We start from the raw sequence: 7,208 nt of genomic DNA, 5'->3' as shown, positions 1-7,208 counted from the left end.
GGACTAGATGGACCCTTGCTGGTCTGATCCAGCAGGGCTCTTCTGGTGTTCTTCTAAGGGGAAGGCCTCGGCCTCTCTGCCCTGTTGTTGGCCCTCCAGAGGAACTGGTTGGCCACTGTGTGAGACAGGAGGCTGGACTAGATGGTCTGATCCCTGATCTGATCCAGCAGGACTCTTCTGCTGTTCTCCTCAGGGGAAGGCCTCAGCCTCTCTGCCCTGTTGTTGGCCCTCCAGAGGAACTGGCTGGCCACTGTGTGAGACAGGAGGCTGGACTAGATGGACCCTCGCTGGTCTGATCCAGCAGGGCTCTTCTGGTGTTTCTATTTTCTTAAGGGCATGTTATAAAGATGGACAAATGGGATTACGTGGTGGCCCTTTCCTTTCTGAGGACCATTCATCCCTGCCTTGGCGTCAGGTCAGGATGCCCTCTCTGACTTGGCTGATGACCACAATATTGGGCTCAGATTCCCCATGCCAGCCAGGTGGTTTGGGTCAGACCATTCAGCCATGCCAAAGATCTCATTCGCAGCAACCTGAGTGCTGGAGACCCCCTGGGGGGCAAGTACCTGCTCGATATTTTGATTCCTGCATCATCCCAGGGGCAGCAGTTTGCACCTTTGCCACCTCTAAAAGATCCTTACCCAGAAAGGCCAAAGTCCCGTAGGTCTCCAGCATGACTTCTTTGTGGAGATCTCTTTGGCCTGGATCCAGCAAGGCCCACTCCGCCTCCGTGAAATTCACGGCCACCTCCTCAAAGGAAAAGGGACACTGAAAGGGAAAATAGATTCCTCGTCAGAAATCATGCCAGGCAGAGAATGTGCCCTGGAAGGCTGCAGTCCGCAATGCTGTAGGATGGCATGGCATTCACACATCTGTCACTCAGGCACCTTAGCAGCAACTGCAGGAGCAAAAGCCCCACAGGGAAAAAGGAGGGCTGAGGCTGTCTCCCGGTCATCTCCCTTACCTGAATTGGAGGTTCTGCAGATCTTTCCACAGCTCTATAAAACTGATGGCTCAACACCGTTTCTACACCGCCTCAGAGAGAGAGAGAGGAAAGAAGAATGTGACATAAGAACATAAGAGAAGCCCTGTTGGATCAGGCCAATGGCCCATCCAGTCCAACACTCTGAGTCACATAAGAACATAAGAGAAACCCTGTTGGATCAGGCCAGTGGCCCATCCAGTCCAACACTCTGTGTCACATAAGAACATAAGAGAAGCCCTGTTGGATCAGGCCAATGGCCCATCCAGTCCAACACTCTGAGTCACATAAGAACATAAGAGAAGCCATGTTGGATCAGGCCAGTGGCCCATCCAGTCCAACACTCTGTGTCACATAAGAACATAAGAGAAACCCTGTTGGATCAGGACAATGGCCCATCCAGTCCAACACTCTGAGTCACATAAGAACATAAGAGAAGCCATGTTGGATCAGGCCAGTGGCCCATCCAGTCCAACACTCTGTGTCACATAAGAACATAAGAGAAACCCTGTTGGATCAGGACAATGGCCCATCCAGTCCAACACTCTGAGTCACATAAGAACATAAGAGAAGCCATGTTGGATCAGGCCAGTGGCCCATCCAGTCCAGCACTCTGTGTCACATAAGAACGTAAGAGAAGACATGTTGGATCAGGCCAGTGGCCCATCCAGTCCAACACTCTGTGTCACATAAGAGAAGCCCTGTTGGATCAGGCCAGTGGCCCATCCACTCCAACACTCTGCGTCACATAAGAACATAAGAGAAGCCCTGTTGGATCAGGCCAGTGGCCCATCCAGTCCAACACTCTGTGTCACATAAGAACATAAGAGAAGCCCTGTTGGATCAGGCCAGTGGTTTGATTCCCCACTCCTCCACTTGCAGCTGTTGGAATGGCCTTGGGTCAGCCAGAGCTCTCTTATCTGGGAGAACCAGGTTTGATTCCCCACTCCTCCACTTGCAGCTGCTGGAATGGCCTTGGGTCAGCCATAACTCTCACAGGAGTTGTCTTTGAAAGGGCAGCTGCTGCGAGAGCCCTCTCAGCCCCACCCACCTCACAGGGTGTCTGTTGTGGGGGTGGGGGAGAAGACATAGGAGATTGTATGTCGCTCTGAGTCTCTAAAATTCGGAGTGAAGGGTGGGATATACATCCAATGTCTTCTTTCTCTTCTTCTTCTTCTGGTGACCCCAGTCAAGGCAAGGAGGGTTCAGAGACAGTATGCCATCGCCTGCCTTTGCATAGAAACCCCGGACTTCTTTGGTGGTCTCCCATCCAAGTTGGAACCAGAGCTGCCTCTGCTGAGCTTCTGAGATCTGATGAGATTGTGTTAGCGTCAAGCATGATATTTCTAGAAGAAGAAGAATATATTGGATTTATATCCCGCCCTTCACTCCAAAGAGTCTCAGAGCGGCTTACAATCTCCTTTCCCTTCCTCCCCCACAACAGACACCCTGTGAGGTGAGTGGGGCTGGAGAGGGCTCTCACAGCAGCTGCCCTTTCAAGGACAGAGGCTCAGAGCGGCCTACAATCTCCTTTCCCTTCCTCCCCCACAACAGACACGCTGTGAGGTGGGTGGGGCTGGAGAGGGCTCTCACAGCAGCTGCCCTTTCAAGGACAGAGGCTCAGAGCGGCCTACAATCTCCTTTCCCTTCCTCCCCCACAACAGACACCCTGTGAGGTGAGTGGGGCTGGAGAGGGCTCTCACAGCAGCTGCCCTTTCAAGGACAGAGGCTCAGAGCGGCCTACAATCTCCTTTCCCTTCCTCCCCCACAACAGACACGCTGTGAGGTGGGTGGGGCTGGAGAGGGCTCTCACAGCAGCTGCCCTTTCAAGGACAGAGGCTCAGAGCGGCCTACAATCTCCTTTCCCTTCCACCTCCACAACAGACACCCTTTGAGGTGGGTAGGGCTGGAGAAGGCTCTCACAGCAGCTGCCCTTTCAACAAGGACAACCTCTGCCAGAGCTCTGGCTGACCCAAGGCCATGCTAGCAGGTGCAAGTGGAGGAGTGGGGATTCAAACCCGGTTCTCCCAGATAAGAGTCTGCACACTTAACCACTACACCAAACTGGCTCTTCTAGTTGTCGTTCTATCCCTACTTTCTCCTTCTCCCTTCGCCCCTTCTCTTCCTCTTTCCTCTCTTTCAGTAGATGTATAAGAAATCTCCATGCCTCAGGGGATGTAAGTAACCTTGTATTAGAAATGTAAAATGCCTCTCCCACGGATTCTCACCAAAAGGTCTTATCAGCAAGTAGAGAATGTGTGAGAAACGGAGATGTCTGCACTCCTTAGTAACCCAAGAGATAGTTGTTAGTGGCCTTTGAACCTTCAATGCAATTTGCATCTTTATGTTATTCTTTTGAAGTTACCTGTAACCTTGCCTTTGAAGTAACCTTTAAGATACTATGCACTATGACGACCTTTATCACTTCCAAGGTTTTCATGGAGAGCCAGTTTGGTGTAGTGGTTAAGTGTGCGGACTCTTATCTGGGAGAACCAGGTTTGATTCCCCACTCCTCCACTTGCAGCTGCTGCAATGGCCTTGGGTCAGCCATAGCTCTGGCAGAAGTTGTCCTTGAAAGGGCAGCTGCTGAGAGAGCCCTCTTCAGCCCCACCCACCTCGCAGGGTGTCTGTTGTGGGGGAGGAAGATAAAGGAGATTGTGAGCCACTCTCTCTTCGGAGTGGAGGGCGGGATATAAATCCAATATCTTCTTCTTCTTCTTCCTTGGAACAAGTGATGGAGTTTCAATAAAACAAATCCTTGATTTAAAACAAAAGCTTTATTATTTCGAAATATCGATGCTTGACAGCTAGTCTGGGCCATCCAGGTGAGGAGAACACGGAGGTTCCATGTATTCCTCATGGATAATAAAAAGGTAAATATAATCCCCCGCGCAACCACCGAGTCGTTAGCAATTCCTGAGGTGACGTCACATCACAAGGTTTTCACGGCAGACTTCTTACGGGGTGTTTTGCCATTGCCTTCCCCAGTCCTCTATGCTTCCCCCCCCAGCAAGCTGGGTGTTCTGTATGCAGTAAACACCTATTGCTTCAAGCCATTGGCCACTGCAATTACAGCAACTTACAAGTTAAAAGCAGTCAAGCACTCTTAAGCTTAACACATTCAAATTTAGATTATTCAAAAACTTAGCTATATACGGCAACCCCTGGATTCCATAATCAGGCTGTAAAGTCGTTTTACTGTCTACTGGATACTGCCTTTGCCCTGATTTTGCTAGCAGCCAAAGCAAAAAGTGCTACCTTATAAGAAACTGTAGATTTTCTCGGATAACAGAAATATTAGCTTCATATTAGAAGCCGTATACCTCTCTCTCTCTCTCTCGGCTTGGCTTCGCGAACGAAGATTTAAGAAGGGTGCAATAGTCCACGTTTGCTGCAGGCTCGCTGGTGGCTGACAAGACCAATGTGGGACAGGCAGGTCCAGCCACAGCGGCTGCAGGGAAAAGTCTGATTTAGGGTTGGTCCTGTAGCAGTGCGATTCTTCCTCAATCTCCTTTTGTCCTCAAGACCAGCTATGCGTGTGTTCTCAAAGGAAGAGACAGCCTGGTGGATGGTGTGCCTCCATGCAACAAATCAAAAGCCGTATACCATTGATTTGTTATTTCAGTCAGAAACTTGCTGGGGACTCATTTTACTGACCTCAGAAGGATGAAAGGCTGAGTCAACCTGGAACCGGCTACCTGAACCCAGCTTCTGCCAGAATCGAACTCAGGTCGTGAGCAGAGGGCTCCAACTGCAGTACTGCAGCTTGCCACTCTGCGCCAATGGGCTCCACTCATGGGTCATAGCTGCACCCAGATTTCTCTTCCAGTTTGGTGTAGTGGTTAAGTGCACGGACTCTTATCTGAGAGAACCAGGTTTGATTCCCCACTCCTCCACTTGCAGCTGCTGGAATGGCCTTGGGTCAGCCAGAGCTCTCTTATCTGGGAGAACCGGGTTTGATTCCCCACTCCTCCACTTGCAGCTGCTGGAATGGCCTTGGGTCAGCCATAGCTCTGGCAGAGGTTGTCCTTGAAAGGGCAGCTGCTGTGAGAGCCCTCTCAGCCCCACCCACCTCACAGGGTGTCTTTTGTGGGGGAGGAAGGGAAAGGAGAAGGGAAAGGCGTGAACTGGCAGAGACTGACCAAGAGAGAGATCTTGGGGTCGTGGTAGATAACTCACTGAAAATGTCAAGACAGTGTGCGTTTGCAATAAAAAAGGCCAACACCATGCTGGGAATTATTAGGAAGGGAATTGAAAACAAATCAGCCAGTATCATAATGCCCCTGTATAAATCAATGGTGCGGTCTCATTTGGAGTACTGTGTGCAGTTCTGGTCGCCGCACCTCAAAAAGGATATTATAGCATTGGAGAAAGTCCAGAGAAGGGCAACTAGAATGATTAAAGGGCTGGAGCACTTTCCCTATGAAGAAAGGTTGAAACGCTTGGGACTCTTTAGCTTGGAGAAACGTCGACTGCGGGGTGACATGATAGAGGTTTACAAGATAATGCATGGAATGGAGAAAATAGAGAAAGAAGTACTTTTCTCCCTTTCTCACAATACAAGAACTCTTGGGCATTCGATGAAATTGCTGAGCAGACAGGTTAAAACGGATAAAAGGAAGTACTTCTTCACCCAAAGGGTGATTAACATGTGGAATTCACTGCCACAGGAGGTGGTGGCGGCTACAAGCATACCACCTTCAAGAAGGGTTTAGATAAAAATATGGAGCACAGGTCCATCAGTGGCTATTAGCCACAGTGTATGTGTGTATATAAATTTTTTTGCCACTGTGTGACACAGAGTGTTCGACTTGATGGGCCGTTGGCCTGATCCAACATGGCTTCTCTTATGTTCTTATGTTCTTATGAGATTGTAGGCTGCTCTGAGCCTCTGTCCATGAAAGGGCAGCTGCTGTGATAGCCCTCTCAGTCCCACCCACCTCACAGGGTGTCTGTTATGGGGGAGGAAGGGAAAGGAGATTTTAGGCCGCTCTGAGCCTCTGTCCTTGAAAGGGCAGCTGCTGTGAGAGCCCTCTCAGCCCCACCCACCTCACAGGGTGTTTGTTGTGGGGGAGGAAGGGAAAGGAGATTGTAGGCCACTCTGAGCCTCTGTCCTTGAAAGGGCAGCTGCTGGGAGAGCCCTCTCAGCCCCACCCACCTCACAGGGTGTCTGTTATGGGGGAGGAAGGGAAAGGAGATTGTAGGCCACTCTGAGCCTCTGTCCTTGAAAGGGCAGCTGCTGGGAGAGCCCCCTCAGCCCCACCCACCTCACAGGGTGTCTGTTGTGGGGGAGGAAGGGAAAGGAGATTGTAGGCCGCTCTGAGCCTCTGTCCTTGAAAGGGCAGCTGCTGTGAGAGCCCTCTCAGCCCCACCCACCTCACAGGGTGTCTGTTGTGGGGGAGGAAGGTAAAGGAGATTGTAGGCCGCTCTGAGCCTCTGTCCTTGAAAGGGCAGCTGCTGTGAGAGCCCTCTCAGCCCCACCTACCTCACAGGGTGTCTGTTGTGGGGGAGGAAGGTAAAGGAGATTGTGAACCGCTCTGAGCCTCTTCGGAGTGGAGGGCAGGATATAAATCCAATATCTTCTTCTTCTTCCATTGACAACTTGAGTCCTTCTGATGAAAGGAAGCAGGGCCTTTTTTTTGTAGAAAGATTCCAGCAGAAATTCAGTTGCCTATTAGGCCGCACCCCCCCCCCCCGACATCGTCATTGTTTCCCGCAGGGCTTCTTTGCAGAAAAAACCCAGCAGGAGCTCATTTGCCTATTAAGCCACACCCCCTGACACCGAGCCAGCCGGAACTGCGTCCCTACTCAAAAAAAGCCCTGGCAGGAAGCAAGGTGAGATACAAAAGTTTTAATTCATGTAAAGACGACTGGAATTGCCTTCCATGAATCTGTCTACTTTTCTTTCATGTGAGTGGCCATCGCCGCATCCTGTGGCACAAAGTCCCAGAAGTCCACTCTGCACAGTGAGCAGAAGTACTTCCTTTCCCCCCCGTCCCAAACCTTCTACCCGACACACTGAGTAGATCCCCTGATCCCATCTGGGCATGAGGCACCCTCACCACTTGAGAGGGCATCTTGGGCATGCTCCTGGGCCTGAGCCCTCCGGCTTTCCTCTGGTGGAGCTCCTTCTGCCTCAGAGAACTCGGCTTCCTTCATAACCAATCTCCCCCACATCTGAAACGACAGCAAAGGACAAAGGTAAGAGAAGGAATGGAACCAGCTG

At 50.9% G+C, this 7,208-nt stretch overlaps 1 long non-coding RNA gene across 1 annotated transcript; it reads right to left on the bottom strand.

The window, feature by feature from the left end:
• Positions 1-661: 661 nt before the first annotated feature.
• Positions 662-7,139, bottom strand: LOC132572155 (uncharacterized). The gene is made up of 3 exons (XR_009555408.1): positions 7,045-7,139; positions 965-1,035; positions 662-768 (listed from the first exon to the last, which is right to left on the bottom strand). It is a non-coding gene; the product is annotated as an uncharacterized LOC132572155 (long non-coding RNA).
• Positions 7,140-7,208: the final 69 nt, after the last annotated feature.

Source organism: Heteronotia binoei, chromosome 5 (genome assembly GCF_032191835.1).
Source record: "Heteronotia binoei isolate CCM8104 ecotype False Entrance Well chromosome 5, APGP_CSIRO_Hbin_v1, whole genome shotgun sequence".
Taxonomy (NCBI): Eukaryota; Metazoa; Chordata; class Lepidosauria; order Squamata; family Gekkonidae; genus Heteronotia; species Heteronotia binoei.
The sequence above is the reverse complement of the archived record's forward strand: the minus strand, read 5'-3'. Positions and strand labels throughout refer to the sequence as shown.